This window comes from Phyllobates terribilis, unplaced genomic scaffold, assembly GCF_046119375.1.
Source record: "Phyllobates terribilis strain yellow unplaced genomic scaffold, ASM4611937v1 Scaffold_11__3_contigs__length_659146591, whole genome shotgun sequence".
NCBI classification, from domain to species: Eukaryota; Metazoa; Chordata; class Amphibia; order Anura; family Dendrobatidae; genus Phyllobates; species Phyllobates terribilis.
Window position 1 is genome coordinate 164,524,221 of NW_027362771.1, and position 17,153 is coordinate 164,541,373.

A 17,153-nucleotide genomic window follows, 5' to 3' on the forward strand; every position below is an offset into this window, starting at 1 on the left:
CGTGGCTGGCCAGTAAAGGTCTAAAAGAAGAAAGAATAATGACATGGCCCCCTTGTTCACCTGATCTGAACCCCATAGAGAACCTGTGATCCATCATAAAATGTGAGATCTACAGGGAGGGAAAACAGTACACCTCTCGGAACAGTGTCTGGGAGGCTGTGGTGACTGCTGCACGCAATGTTGATCGAAAACAGATCAAGCAACTGACAGACTCTATGGATGGAAGGCTGTTGAGTGTCATCATAAAGAAAGGTGGCTATATTGATCACTAATTTTTTTGGTTTTTGTTTTTTGGTTGACCTGGTGAAAATAAACAAGTGAGATGGGATTATATTTGGTTTTTATTAAGTTGCCTAATAATTCTGCACAGTAATAGTTACCAGCATAAACAGATATCCTCTTAAGATAGCCAAATCTAAAAAAAACCCACTCCAACTTCCAAAAATATTAAGCTTGGATATTTATGAGTCTTTTGGGTTGATTGAGAACATAGTTGTTGATCAATAATAAAAATAATCCTCTAATATACAACTAGCCTAATAATTCTGCACACAGTATATATAATGTCTGTATCTAATATCTTTATCTATGTTTATGTAAGATTGCTTTATTATTTATTTATGACAACTAAATTTAATTTACATAGTATTATGTAAAAGATGTTAAAATGCAGGTCATACGCATCACTGATGGATGCTAGGCGAGAAAAAAAACGCTTGACACATGGACTGACATACCCCAACTTATCTGGCTGAGAATCTGAGCGATTACACTGGCAGGTGTGAACGAGCCCCTATCAGGAGCCCACAGATGACTTTACCGTGTCCTCAGTCATAAGCTGATAGTTACAGAAGTGGAAAGTGATACAAATGTGCTGCACCTGCCAACATGGCCCCGTGCGAATCCCCACAGCCCAGTGAAAGCTCCCGCGGTGCCGGACATTGGGAAAGAATTGTCGGGTGCACCCCTACTACCTGAGGACACATGTATGAGCGGTGTGAGAAGCTGTGGCCATGAGATAGCTGACTAGAGGTATGAGCCGTGCGGGCTCCGGGAAGATACGGGGCTGCCGGCTCCAGCACAGCCTGAGGTACCACACTGCACACAGAGCCGGCTCCAGCACAGCCTCCTCTCTCCAGCCTGGGATATGAATGAAGCCGCCAAAACGGCCGCTTCCTCCTCCTCCCTCCCCCGCCCGCCGCGCACCGGAAGGAGGGGGATCCCAGAGCACCGGAGAGGAGGGCGCAGGACCCCAGCGAGCAGGCCGATCCCCCTAGCTAGGCCCGGGCCGCTTCCTGGTTACCAGCTGCCGTTGTCAGGGAGGAGGGAGAAGGAGAGCGGGTCACGGCGGAGGGTCAAAGGGGAAAGGTCAGCCACCCAGCATCCTCCGGGTTGGAAACACAGCCATCTTGGTTCTGCGAGACAAGAAAATTCATGCGGTGAGTGTTTTTATTCGCCTGAGCCGTCACTGGCGGCCGCCCTCCCTCCCTGGCCGGGCTCGGAGCTCTGTCGGGGAAGGCTGTGAGGAAGAGCCGGCGGCCGGAGTGACGGGAGCCCGCAGCGGGAGTAAGGCCCGGGCGGCCGCCGCGGCTTTTGTCTGGATGTGGCCGGGAAAGGAGCTGCTGGTGTGAGGAGGAGGCGGCTCAGGGATGCGGGGGAGTATGTAGCAGTCAGGGGGGCCGCGGCCTGCAGGAGGATGCCGGGGCTGCAGTACTAGAGCCGCAGGCTGCGGCCAGGCCTAGCTGAGGGGGGCTCCTGCAGGACGGTTAGGCCCCCCGTACTGTGCAGGCTCGGGCGGACACTGCCTGACGCGTCCAACTGTCACTTCCTGATGGTGGCTAGGCAGGTGGGGGGCACTGCAGCCCATCTAGGTCCTCATGTCCAGTCTATAGGTCAGAGCATCGCTCCTGTACTCAGCCTCCTGTATCCTGGCGGAGGAGTTGTCAGTAGCAACCAGATCAGTGACAGCTGGTTGCTATGGGTAACATCTCCCGATCTCACCCTTGCCTTTATCTTGGCGTCCGTTGGTTAACATTATTGCACCTCGACTATGGATTTATACGGATCCACTGGCTCTCTCATCAGTAACAACCACACACACCTGGCAAATACAGTACAGACCAAAAGTTTGGACACACCTTCTCATTTAAAGATTTTTCTGTATTTTCATGACTGTGAAAATTGTACATTCACACTGAAGGCATCAAAACTATGAATTAACATGTGGAATTATATACTTAGCAAAAAAGTGTGAAACAACTGAAAATATGTCTTATATTCTAGGTTCTTCAAAGTAGCCACCTTTTGCTTTGATGACTGCTTTGCACACTATTGGCATTCTCTTGATGAGCTTCAAGAGGTAGTCACCGGAAATGGTTTTCACTTCACTGGTGTGCCCTGTCAGGTTTAATAAGTTGGATTTCTTGCCTTATAAATGGGGTTGGGACCATCAGTTGTGTTGTGCAGAAGTCTGGTGAATAGACAGCTGATAGTCCTACTGAATAGACTGTTAGCTGTTTTTTTCTTGCCATAATACAAATTCTAAGTAAAGAAAAACTAGTGGCCATCATTACTTTAAGAAATGAAGGTCAGTCAGTCTGAAAAATTGGGAAAACTTTGAAAGTGTCCCCAAGTGCAGTTGCAAAAGCCATTAAGCGCTACAAAGAAACTGGCTCACATGAGGACCGCCCCAGGAAAGGAAGACCAAGAGTCACCTCTGCTTCTGAGGATAAGTTTATCCGAGTCACCAGCCTCAGAAATCGCAGGTTAACAGCAGCTCAGATTAGAGACCAGGTCAATGCCACACAGAGTTCTAGCAGCAGACACATCTCTACAACAACTGTTAAGAGGAGACTTTGTGCAGCAGGCCATCATGGTAAAACAGCTGCTAGGAAACCACTGCTAAGGACAGGCAACAAGCAGAAGAGACTTGTTTGGGCTAAAGAACACAAGGAATGGACATTAGACCAGTGGAAATCTGTTCTTTGGTTTGATGAGTCCAAATTTGAGATCTTTGGTTCCAACCACCGTGTCTTTGTGCGATGCAGAAAAGGTGAACGGATGGACTGTACATGCCTGGTTCCCACCGTGAAGCATGGAGGAGGAGGTGTGATGGTGAGGGGGTGCTTTACTGGTGACACTGTTGGGGATTTATTCAAAATTGAAGACATACTGAACCAGCATGGCTACCACAGCATCTTGCAGCGGCATGCTATTCCATCCGGTTTGCTTGTAGTTGGACCATCATTTATTTTTCAACAGGACAATGACCCCAAACACACCTCCAAGCTGTGTAAGGGCTATTTGACCAAGAAGGAGAGTGATGGGGTGCTACGTCAGATGACCTGGCCTCCACAGTCACCAGACCTGAACCCAATCGAGATGGTTTGGGGTGAGCTGGACCGCAGAGTGAAGGCAAAAGGGCCAACAAGTGCTAATCATCTCTGGGAACTCCTTCAAGATTGTTGGAAGACCATTTCCGGTGACTTCCTCTTGAAGCTCATCAAGAGAATGCCAAGAGTGTGCAAAGCCGTCATCAAAGCAAAAGGTGGCTACTTTGAAGAACCTAGAATATAAGACATATTTTCAGTTGTTTCACAGTTTTTGTTAAGTATATAATTCCACATGTGTTAATTCATAGTTTTGATGCCTTCAGTGTAAATGTACAATTTTCAAAGTCATGAAAATACAGAAAAAATTATTTAAATGAGAAGGTGTGTCCAAACTTTTGGTCTGTACTGTATAATCTGGCATCTGGTGGCCCACAGCCGCCCACCAGTGTGTCGCCAGGACTTGTCTCCTTACCGTAACTGTTACTTTATTAGGTTCTCGTCTGGGACCCTGGTGATGTGCTAACTTTCATCCACTTTCATGTTATTTGATTCGCCCCTAAATCAGATATTTGGCATTAAAGACGGGGCAACCAGACTTCTGACAGCCTTATTCTTTTTAGATACTTTATAATGAGCAGGAACGCAGAATATTAAAGTTGTATGAATGTGGTCCTGCGGTGGGATGTATGATGATTGTAATGTCAGATTGTTGGGTTATTACAGGGCAGTGACATCCTCTGTACAGGTGGCATCTTCATCTTTCTATGCTCAGTCTGGTAATGTGTGGCTCCTCGGTACCCAGGCCTTAGAGCTGTTCCTGTAAAATAATCTACCTGATCCTCCGTAGGCAAGTCTGTACTAGTAATCCAGGCTAAGGTGATGTAGGAAAGCCTTAGTTGTCTTTCATAATGACAGCATCAGATTTTTTTCTGTAATTATTACTCAAATTTCCAAAAAAGAAAACCGCAGTAGAGGCGCCACGTGTCAATTTGCAATTAAATGTTATTGGTCCTGGCACTTTCCAGAAAGGCTCACTTTTTTTTTTTACTTGGTCTAAATGCTGCTCTTCTTCTAAATCTGATATGATGGTGTTTTTTTTTTTTGTTTTTTTGTTTTCTTTCGGTTCCTGCGTCTGTCCATTCCTGAGATTTGGCCCCAACTTCCGTTTTGCGCCCTGTATTCCCTAGATTGGATTGACACTTTACAATCTGTTTCCTGATGTAAAGAAACGTATTGGTTGGTAATGGCGCTGTTATTGGATTTTTTTTATTTATTTTTTTGCATAAAGTTTGTTCCCAGGCATTGTCATACACATGAGATTCTTTCTTTAACGGTTTGGCTAGGATATTTTTTTTTCTATAGGGTCGAAGCGATTGAAAATAAGACTCATCTACAGCTGTACTCAACGTTCCCCTGTTACAGCTTCTCTGGGCCTTGACAGTTTGCAACGGTGAATTACTGAATACAGAGCACGTGACCACTGCATCCAATCATAGGGCTCTGTGTCTAAATATCCTGTAAAAACCCCTTTAGACACATATTCCTCTGATTTGCCAACAATCTCATATGTAAGCCGAAGCCCCAATGTGCTCTACAAGTAGTGATGGTGGTGTGGACATCATAGGAATGAATGGTAATTGTGTGAGCCACACTGCAGGTTAAAGATGCTTTCACACATGCCCAAAAGCACAGTTTTTGTGCCACATGGCCACCTGTTGCACACCAAACCCATGTACGTTTTACTGCTCAATTCTGTGATCTTTGGTTGTTCTACAGGTGAAAGAAGTAAGTTTAGCGAAGTGAAACATATAAATTCTGTGCCTGATTTTTGGTATCATATAGTGTGTACTGCCTATTCTTGAATTACATACCAAATCAGCATTTTTCACAAGTATTAGTAGTGAAAAACAAATAGTGGCAGCACACCCGTTTTCTCCTTTAGGCTATGTCCCCACGATGCAGAAATGCTCCGGATTTTTCCTGAGCTTTTCTGCATCTCCCTGGCAGAAAAAAACGCATGCGGATTGTACATGCGGATTGTACATGCGGATTGTACATGCGTTTTTCCTGCCAGGGACATGCGGATATGAAGCGTTCTTCACTTGCATTTCCGCATGCGGGTTGTCAAGCGCTTTCCAAGCGATTTTAGCATCACTTGGAAAGTGCTTGTCAACTTGGTCACACTACATAAATCCATGCAAAAGGCATGGATTTATATAGTGTGACCTTAAAGAATGGTAAAAAAATAAAAAAAATATATATACTTACCCACTGATGGCCCCCGCAGTCTTGCTTCCCTCCGTTCTCCCTTGCTGGCAGCGGTACACTGAAGGGCCTGCCGACGTCAGCGTCACGTGACCCATCACATGACTATGATGTCAGCACATGTCCTTCAGTCCATCGCGAACTGCCGGCATGCGAGGAGGAGCGCACCGGGGGCTGCCAGAAGGTAAGTATATATTTATTTTTTATTTTATTCTTTTTTTTTTACAGGTTCTATGGTACCCGGGTCCGGAGGAGAGTCTCCTGTCCTCTAGACCTGGGTACCATCTGCACATTGGAACGCATGGAATGATCATGTACAGATTCAGTGATGCGGATTACAAGCGTTCCAATGCAAGTCAATGGCGGCAAAAACGCAGCGCTTCCGCAAAATAATTGGTAGTGCTGCTTTTTTTTCCGCAATGATAATCCGCAGCGGAAATTTCCGCAGCGTGTGCACAGCACATGCCTATTATCATTGGGGAACATGGCAGGCCTTCTACCATGCGTTTTTTAAGCGTTTCTGCAGCGTTTTTGCCGCTGCGGAAACGCTTAAAAAACGCATCGTGGGCACACAGCCTTAGTCCTTGTTTTCAGTTTTTGGACAGTCTTTGGAGACAAGAACTGTTGCTCTTCTGACTTGTCTGTTTTAGTAAATATTTGTATGACTTGGTATCTTTTCTGAGAGCTTTACATTTGTTGCTCCTCTGTCATTCCTCCTGGAAATGTCAGACTACATTTTCCTTGGTCATTGACATGTCTTGACAGCATCTGGGATGGAGGAGAAAAGCAACATCGCCAAAGGAAATTTTTGTAACGTTTTTCCTCTTTCTTGGACTGGGGCCCATTTAAGTATTTGGAATATTACGGAAAGACATCACAAACACCCATAGACTTACTTTGAAGAATGTTTTCTTCATTTTTGCCAAATAGTTTTATGGTGTAATATATCACGGAAGATGTATTGTAGGTATTTATTGTTGTCAAGGCTCAGGACAGTAGGAGTTTCACATTTCCTAATTGATGAAAGTCCTCATGCAGATGCTGGCTATTTTAGAACAGAGATGTGACTCCATCATCGCTCTGTTCTGCTGACTGGTTCCCAAAGTAAGGACTCATTCCCATCTCCTGTTTCCATATATGAGTTCTGTCACTCTTTTTCACAGATAGACCAAGTACTATTAAGGCCTGGGTTACACTGCAACTTTTTGTAGCGCTACTGATTGATTGTAATGGGAACTTACTGTATCAGCAGAATTCCCCCCCTCCCCCAAACTATATGCACATGGAGCTCTTTCACAGACAAGTCCAGCAATACCTTTACATGGTCAGTCAATTCCTCTGTTAGGCTATGTTCACACATGCGTTTTTTTTTCTGCAGCAAAACCTGATCTCTTGCCAGGATGGTTTGTTCAAGATTTTGCTTGTTTTTTTTTCCTTGTTTTTCTGCTGTCTTTGCTGCGTTTTTTTTGTGCGTTTTTGCTGCATTTTTCAGGATCCCAAAGTTCAGCTTTGCTTCCACCAAAAAACCATGCAAAGCACAAAATACTGATCAAATAAAAACCAAGGTGTATGCATGAGATTTCTGGAATATCATAGACTTTACTGGTACTGTAAAACGCAGCAGAAAACTTGCTTAAAAAAAACACGCATCAAAAACGCAATGTCTGAACATGGCCTTACTGAGAAATCAGCATTTGAATTGATGTGGAAATTAAGCTGTAAATCTGAACCCTCTGTCACTCCAGCTCTATTTTCCACCTCCCCCTGCTATTGTCACTTCCTGCTTGACTTTAAAGGGGTTGTCAACTGCTAGGACAACTTCTTCTTGATCTAAATGTTTGGCCCCGATTAAAATAAAAAAGCTTGTACTCACCTCTCATGTCGGCGTCATTCCAGCAGTGTCAGCACTCGCGGTCCTAGGGTACTCGTGCGGTTATTGTGACGTGATCCCGGCGCCCAATGAGCTCCGGCATCATTGTCCCCGCCTTCGGACAAATCAAAGATGAAGACCAAGTCTGGGCTGCTGCTGATCTGACTTCCTCTTCATGTTCAATTTGAACATGAAGGTGGGGACAGTGACGCCAGCACTGATTGGGTGCCAGGGTCACGTGTCCTAACAACACCACAGGTGCCCCGGGGAGAGCGAGTGCGGACACTGTGGGAATGGCTCCGGCCCGGGAGGGGAGTATAAGCTTTTTTTTATTTTATCGGGGCCAAGCATGGGATATGAGAAGTTGTCCAAGCAGTGGACAACTTCTTTAAGCTTCTATGCTGTGTGACTTCAGGCAAAGGAGCAGGAGGAGGGAATAGAGCTGGAGTGACAGAGGCTTCAGATCTACAAATAGCTCTTCATCCTCATTTGCACATGAATTTGACTATTGATTTAATAATGGAACAATGGACTAGCCATGTAAAGGTATTGCTGGAATTGTCTTTGAAAGAGCATAGTTTGTGAGGTGAAATCCTGCTGACCGATTCCTTTTAACTATTTAGCTACTGCTGCAGTCTAAAGCAGTACATTAAGTTGTATGCTATTGGGTAGACTGCAGCTGCCACTTTAATAGCTAAAATTGATCTTTAGTGCTACAGAAAGTCAGTTTAGCCTAGGCTATAGTCTGTTGGGCTGTATACATTTATTTTTTGCTGACAGGGTCCACAAAAAGACAAAACTGACTCGCGTCCCTTGTTGATCCTAGTCACAGTCCATTGAAATCAATGGGTTTGTGAAGAAAAATGAACAAAAAATGGGCAGTGTTTTGCGATTTTTCTTTTTTTGTGTAACAAAGCTTTGAAAAGTATTTAAAATTGTTTGCATGCAAGAAAAAATGTGATGACCTAATGATAAAAATGGACCCAAGGACCAAAAATAGATGAATATATGATACAGTACAGTGATAAGTTATATATATTTTTTGTTTTCATGCATGACAAGAAAAATGGATGAATAAATGAGGTCTAAGGGAAGGTTCACACGAGCGTATAAAAAATTGTTTAGTTTCATCCGAAAAAGTGGGATGATTTATTTTTTTTTCACTTGTCATCTGTGTACTGTTCAAATACAATCCATTTTTTTTACAGCCGCAGTTGGTAATCATTTACAGTACCATTTACAGTTTCTTATGTTACAGAATTGCAATATAATCTGGCTTCAGATTTCTGCTGTGAATCCTTTAGTATATACATATTTTATTTCCTATACTCACAATGTGTTGGCACGCTTTTCATTTAAGTCTTGGTTGGGAGATATACATTAATGTAGTAGGCACATTTAGCATGTATTCCAGGAGTGCTCCCACGCTGAATTTGTCCAGAGAGTTGTTTTAGCCAAACGGCTGCCAAGAAAGTGTATTTTTGGGCTCTGTCTAACTGGTTATGCCTTAGTGTACTGCAAAAACTAAAGGGTTTGGTGTAGCATAGTGGACTGTGCTATCTCATTCAACACATGGCTTTCATTTTTCTTTTTAAAGTGGGACACTGTGGACAGCAGATGCAACTGTAAGGTATCTTCTGGAGGACTTTGCTTACTTTCCAGGTTATACGTCAGACAGAGGCCATGATTGGGATGTGTATCGAGCCCTGCTGACCTCTTTTTGGTTGTCCTATTTGTACATAATATACATGGTTGAGCATTCTTATCTAACTACTACCATCATCATCAGTAGTGAGTTACCCAGTGCTGATTACATTCTGCCCCTCATCTTGCTCGTGCAAGTCGTGAGCTAAATTATTGATAACTAATATGTTTTGTGCTTACATAAATAGAATGATTCTTGTGTACCTGCAATTTATGTGCGTAATTATTGTAGTCTTCTGAGATTAAAATGAGTGAATTAATAATTGATACGACAGACTTAATTACAGTTGTATTGAATATACTTGCCTGTTTATGAGGCCAGATTTTTTAAGTGTTTAGTACCATCCATGCAGAGGTGCAAGCAGGACATATAGCCACAATCTGAATACATTCTGTTGAACTTTTTATCTGTTTGTCATACTGTGAAATAAACAAGCTCAAAGAAAATTGCACAAAGTTTTCGTCTTTACTAATTACCTAGTATTCTAGTGATGGCTGAGTCCTTCTTAGGCCACGTCCCCACTATCAGTATTTGGTCAGTATTCGGTCAGTATTTTTTCTCAGGAGTGGGAGACAAAACCAGGTTAGGAACAATCAGTGAAAAGGTATAATAGAAACAAGTCACCAATTCTGTATTTATCACCCACTCCTGGTTTTGGCTCCCACTCCTGAGAAAAGTACTGATCGAATAATGATAGTGGGGCCGTGGCCTTAGAGCACTTTCCTACACTGCATGTAGCAGCATTATTCACTACATTTTTTAAAGTGCTTTTTTTTCTTTTATATTAGGCATGCGAATGTCTACACATTACCCTAGTTTTGACATGTTTAGATGCTCTTTTTAATTGCTTTTAAAGAGGACCTATCACTTGTTCCAAAAAAATTGAGCAAAATACCTAAAAAAAAAAAAACCCCACCCTCTCCTAATTCTGCCGCTTTTTCCCCTTTTGTCCTGCAATCGTTTCAATGCACTGATATCCAACTTGGCTGCTTTTGGCGGGCAGTATGTAAAATCTCTGCTTCCAGTCCAATTGGGCATTTCTTCAGAGTCTTCTCAGTGGAGGGGTCACTTTCACCCCTCATTTACAGATGCTGCCAATCACAGCTCGGCAGCATCCGAGACTGCTTGACTAATAGATCAGCTGTCCAGCTGTGACTGTCAATGTCAAGGAGGGAGTGGTCATTGCGCAGTCCCAGAGGAGACTCTAAAGTAACTCTCAGTTGATCTGCAAGCAGAAATTTCACATACTGCGCCCGAAAGCATCAAATGTGAATCTCTCTGCAATGGACTGATGCAGCACAAAACTGAAGAGTGTCAGTGTGAGCACATGGATTTGTATAATGTATTTAACTCAATTCTTTTGTGCAAGTGACAGGTCCTCTTCTTAAAAAGGACTTTATAACTTGCTTCAAACCCTGTCCCCATGGCACCTCACAATTCGCATTCCAACTGAACCAACCAATATGTATTTTATTTATTATTTTTTTAAGTGTGGGCATTCTTGGAGGAAACGGACACAAACCTTGGATTTACACATCCGCGTGTCATGGACTGAGCACACACTGCGATACACTGACTGGCGGCTGCTTGTCTCCTGACATGATCTCTGCAGCCTCATAGACATGAATTGGGCTACTGCGTTCAGTTCAGGAGCCCTGCTGCCAGTTCATGCCTGGATGTGACTCATGGATATGTAAATCTACCCACAGGGGAATATATAAACTCCATGCAGATATTGCCACCGTGCTGTAAGGCTAAGGCTGTGTGCCCACGATGCGTTTTTTAAGCATTTCTGTAGCAAAAACGCTGCAGAAACACTTAAAAAATGCATAGTAGAAGACCTGCCATGTTCCCCATTGATAATCCGCATGCTGTGCACATGCTACGGAAATTTCTTCTGCGGATTACCATTGCGGAAAAAAACACAGCACTACCAATTATTTTGCAGGAAGCGCTGCGTTTTCGCCGCCATTGACTTGCATTGAAACGCATGGATTACGCATCACTGCATATGTACATGCGGAATCCATGCGTTTCAATGTGCTTATGGTACCGGGTCTGGAGAAGAGGAGACTCTCCTCCGGACCCGGGTACCATAAAAAACTGTAAAAAAAAAAGAATAAAATAAAAAATATCATATTTACCTTCTGATGGCCCCCAGTGTGCTTGTCCTCCCTTGCCGGCAGATCGCGGTGGACTGAAGGACCTGCGCTGACGTCATAGTCATGTGACGGCAGGTCCTTCAGTGTACCTTGAGCTGTCGGCAAGCCAGGACGGAGCGAAGCAAGACTCTGGGGGCCATCGGAAGGCAAGTATAGATTTATTTTTTTATTTTTTACCATTCTTTACTGTCACACGATATAAATCCATGCCGTTTGCATGGATTTATATAGTGTGACCAAGTTGACAAGCACTTTCCAAGTGATGCTTAAATCGCTTGGAAAGCGCTTGTCAACCCGCATGCGGAAATGCATGTGAAGAACGCTTCACTTCCGCATGTCCCTGGCAGGAAAAACGCATGTAAAATCCGCATGTACAATCCGCATGCATTTTTTCTGCCAGGGAGATGCAGAAACGCTCAGGAAAAAATCCTGAGCATTTCTGCATCGTGGGCACATAAGCCTAAATATCAACTTTCTATAGAAATGCCACAACCCTTTGCTTCAAAGTATTAACCTCATCTACTTGCTTCAGAATAATTTCCGCACAGAAACTGACCTGTGATGTAGATTTTTAAATCGGCACATTTCCTTTTGTTGCATATTGTCACCATATATTTCACCCCCTTAAATAAAGAGGGATGAAATATGCTGCAATTCTCCATCAGTTTACTGCAGATATATGCTGCATGTGGACCTACCCATAGACAGATTTTGTGACACAATGAATCCTTCCTAACAGTCTATAGTCTCTGATTCCTGATGGCTGTATGTCCTTCTGTGTTTGTAATCAGATAATGGAGACAGCCATCTCAGTGGGGTCATACAGTTTGAGTCAAAATTATTCAGCCCTTATTACATTAGGTTTATTAGCAAAATTTACACATTTTCTGCTGTTTGCTATAAACCAATTGAACAAGATAAAAGGGAGGTTGGAAAGTCCAATGATGTCCAAACTTTAGCTTGTCCGTAATAGGCTTGAATGTTTCTCCTAGTATTTCCTGATTAGTTTATTGTATCCATCTTGTCCTCAATATGCTGCAGGTTTTCAGTTCCAGAAGAAGCAAAGTAGCCAGAGAGCATCACCGAAACACCACCATGCTTCACTGTAGGCAGTGTGTGCTCTTCAGCGCGTATGCTTCACTCTTCCTCCTGCAGACATACTGCTGATCTTTGAGGATAAAAAGTGCCAGTTTTGTTGCACCATGGCACAGAACAGAATTCACAAACTTCTGTGGCTTATTTCTATTGGTTTGAGCACATTGGAGCTGACTTCATGTGCGATTGCATCAATAGGGGTCATTCAGTCCACCTATGGAGTCCTTCACTGGTTAGTATGCACCGTACTGTGCAAACTGAAACCTCAGTGCCTGCTACCACCAAATCTTGCTGCTGGTCTTTTGCAGTCACTCAAGGGATTTTGATCACCTGACTCCTCAGGAATCTGATAGCACATGGTGACAGCTTCCTCTTTCCACATCCAGGTAGTGTTGCCAGTGTTTCTTCAACTTTAACACCTTTATGACGTGTGCCGTAATAGTATGACACACGTCATATACCCCGCATCTTTCCGGGCACATGTCAGCTGATCTATACAGCTGACATGTGCCGCTACAGCAGCGGGTGGAATCGTGATCCACTCGCGGCTGTTAACTAGTTAAATGCCACTGTCAATCTCTTGACAGCTGCATCTAACTCGTGCTTCCGGGAAGTACGTCATTGGCTCCGCCCATCAGCGACCCCCGTCTCATGATCAGAGGTCGGAGATGGTTTGGCATAACAACCCGGGGTCTGCAGGAGACGTCGGCGGTCATAGCAAGTGAGCAATTCTGCTACACACAGACAATCTGATGATTGCTTGTGTGTAGTACAGGAGATCAGACAACTGCAGCTTCATGTCTCCTATGGAGACTATTGAAGCATGCAAAAAGTAAAAAAAGAAAAAAATTTTTTTAAAAAATATATAAAAGTTCAAATCCTCCCCTCTTCGCCCCATTCAAAATAAAACAATAATACAATAATAAAAAAAATCAGACATACACATATTTGGTATCGCTGTGTTCAGAATCGCCTGATCTATCAATATATATATAAAAAAAAAAAAAAAAAAAGCCGATCGGTAAACGGTGTAAAGAGAAAAAAAATTCAAAATTCCAGAATTGCGGTTTTTTTGGTCGCCACAACATTGCAATAACGGGCGATCAAGACATTGGATCTACTCCAAAATAGTATCAACAAAACGTCAGCGTGTAAAAAATAAGCCCTCGCTCAGCCCCAGATCCCGAAAAATAGAGACGCTACAGGTCTCAGAAAATGGCGCCTTTTTTTTTTTATATAATGAAATTTTGTATTTTTTTTTCACCACTTATATAAAAAAGAATCTATACATGTTTGTCATCTACGAACTCGTAATGACCTGGAGAATAAGAATGGCAGATCAGTTTTAGCATTCATTTAGCAATGTGGTAAAAAAACAAACCAAAAAACAAATGTGGAATTGCCCTTTTTTTGCAATGTCACCGCACTTGGATTTTTTTTTCCCGTTTTCCAGTACACGATATGGTAAAACCAATGGAATCGATCAAAAGTACAGCTTGTCCCGCAAAAAATAAGCCCTCACATGGCGATATTGACCGAAAAATTAAAAAGTTATGGCTCTGGGAAGAAGGGGAGCAAAAAACAAAAATGCAAAAGCGGAAAATGGCCCGGTCATTAAGGTGTTAAACTTGCTTCCAAGTCATATCTGTAGGGACATTAAATACCTTACTATTAGTGTGGAGCGAGCACTAAAATGCTCGGGTGCTCGAAGCTCGGGCCGAGCTCGCCGTGATACTCGGGTGCTCGACCCGAGCAACGAGCCCAATGTTAGTCTATGGGAGACTCGAGCATTTTTGCGGCGGCTCCCCTGGCAGTCTTTTAAAAGCCTAACAAGTGCCCAAAACTATAGTGACAGTGCTCAAATGACATGGGGACAGCACGGGGATCGCCCCAGGAAGCATTTCTGACCCCCAGGTCACTGCTGTCAACAACGTGGTCAGAGGTATTAATACACTTTTACAGGCTCAAAATAAAATGTTCAAAAACTAAAGTGAAAGTGCTTTCCTGTGAAATATGTTAAGGATAGTGTTGAGCGATACCTTCCGATATCAGGAAATATCGTATCGGATTGGATCGGACCGATACCCAAAAAGTATCGGATATTGCCGATTCCGATACAGGAAACCAATGCAAGTCAATGGGACACAAATATCGGAATGAAAATAAACCCTTTCTTTCCTTGTAGGCTAATTCTACATGAAGTAAAACAACTAAGAAGAATAATGTATTACGCGAAAAGCCGGCAATTCATCAGCGGCATACACCGGTCCCGACAATTTACAACAGAAAGAATAGAGCTTCACACATAGATTAGATGGATAGAAACATGTCAGTCACATATATATGAAGTACAGTGACAGTGTTGATTACTGTACTTGTCATTTAGTGTTAAAATAAAGGATTTATTTAAAAAAAAATTGGCGAGGCACTCAGCCTCGCTCTTCCCACTGCCCTGTAGCGGTGGCAGTGGGGTAATAGGGTTGGGGTTGATGTCAGCTTATAATGCCAGCTGACATCAAGCCCAGGTTAGTAATGGAGAGGCGTCTATAAGACACCCCAATTACTAACCCCATAGTCAAAGTTAAAAAAAAAAACACAAACACCCAGAATAAACTCCTTTAATTGAAATAAACACACAATTCTTTATTGTTCTAAATTAAACCATACTTACCATCACGCCCATTCCAGCTGAAGCCAACGATCTCCTGCAATAAAAGAAAAATAATAAAGCAACCTCATCCTTACCTTTCCATGGTTCCCACGACAGCTTCAGCTCTGCTACATCGAGATGACAGGCTGGACCGCAGCAGAACGCTGCCATCCAGCCTATCATCCCGCAGACACTGAGAAGCGCAGGCATGCTTGCGCTCCTCAGTGTCTCTCTGTGACGGCATAAAGATGAGCCGAGGTCATGTCCAATGAACTCGGCTCACCTCATGCACGTCACTGACGGCGTGGGAAAATTCTCCTGCACTCAGCGCTTCAGCGTGAGGTAATACCCACGGAGCTTCCCAGACTACTAATATGAGCCCCCAGATGAATACCTAGCCTTTACTAGCTATTAAAATGGGGGACCCCCCCCCCCAAAAAAAATGACTTGGGGTACCCCCTATTTAATAGCTAGCAAAGGCTAGGCAGACAGCTGGGGGCTGATATTAATAGCCCAGGAAGGGTGCCATGAATATTGGCCCCCTCCCAGGCTAGAAACACCAGCCGTCAGCCGCCCCAGAAATGGCGCATCCATAGGATGCGCCAACTCTGGCACTTAGCCTCGCTCTTCCACGCTGCCCTGGTGCGGTGGCAGGGGGTAATAGGGTTGGGGTTCATGTCAGCGCCAGCTGCTATGAAGCCCAGGTTAGTAATGATGGGCGTCTATAAGACACCCCCATTACTAACCTACAAAGTGTTAAAAAGAAAAAACACACTACACCCAGAAAAAAATAATTTATTTGAAATAAAACACACAATTTTATTTAATTCTTAGTTTACTAAAAAAAATAGTTACCTGTCCACGTTCCTGCGCTGATCTCCCATGCACAGCTGTCACATCTGGAGATGGTGACAGCTGTGCATGGCTGCTGTAAGCTCACACTGCCGGGAACACGTCCGCTCCCGGCAGCGTGAGCCCCTGACTGAGGTCACCGGAGTGCATTCAGGCAGCGCAGCTCCGGAGACCTCCTTTACGGCACTGCTGTACCGTGGGAATTTCTCACGATACAGCAGGGCCGTAAAGGAGCTAACCAGAGCAGCGCTGCCTGAACTCCGGCGAACCCTTACGGCCCCGTCATTCTAGCGGCGGCAGCGGTTCAGAGCGGTCACATTCTATGTGGCTGCTCTAAACTGGAGATCATCGTGGGACACTCGTGGACTACTACGGAGGGGTAAGGATAAGGTTGTGGTTTATTATTTTATATTTTATTACAGGAGATCGATGGCTTCGGGGAATTAGGTGTCTAGGTGAGTATAGGTGTAGTTTTTTATTTTTTACTTTATTTTAGGTGGCGATCGGCGGGGACAGGTAATGTATGAACTAATTTATTGTAGGCAACCACTGGCCACCAATGACATGTATTTAAAATTTATTGGGGACACAGTAGGGCAATTTAAATAGCAGGATCAGGCTGATGGGAACTACTGCTCCCATCGAGCTGATCCTGCTGGCACGAGTGGACGGGGGACAGACATAGGCCGATGGGAGTAGTAGTGTCACATCGGCCTATGTCTGCCTGCACGCACACACCCGCAGACATCGCACAGACACCGCACACACACCGCAGACGCATCGCCCAGACGCATCGCCCAGACACACCGCAGACACCAATCATGACGGGCTGATCGTCTGGGAGGTGACGCTGTGCGGCCAGCCAATCACTGTAATGCCCACAAACAACATGGCTGTGGCATTACAGTGACTGGCTGGCAATCCCTGCATGTTCATTGGCTCTGTAAAGAGCACCAAACATGCAGGGCGGAGACCCGAGCTCCCGCCCGAGTAACCCGGAAATGCTCGGTGCTCGCCGAACATCCCGAGTAGCGTGATGCTCGGGCGAGTACCGAGCAGTGCCGAGCATGTTCGCTCAACACTACTTACTATCTTTTCATACCCTTTTTCTTGAGTGTGCAAGGCAATGATCTCTTCTTTTAACCCCGAAGCCTGTTTTCACCTTCCTGGCCAGGCTAAATTTTACAATTCTGACCAGTGTCACTTTTTTTGGTAATAACTC

General features: G+C 44.1%; 1 protein-coding gene across 1 annotated transcript in view; it reads left to right on the plus strand.

Moving 5' to 3' along the window:
* Positions 1-1,176: 1,176 nt before the first annotated feature.
* CNOT2 (CCR4-NOT transcription complex subunit 2) overlaps positions 1,177-17,153 on the plus strand; it is an 81,880-nt gene continuing 65,903 nt past the window's right edge. Inside the window, exon 1 of the mRNA XM_073651779.1 lies at positions 1,177-1,439. The gene's annotated coding sequence lies outside the window, so the exon portion shown is untranslated. The remainder of the gene's footprint in view (positions 1,440-17,153) is intronic.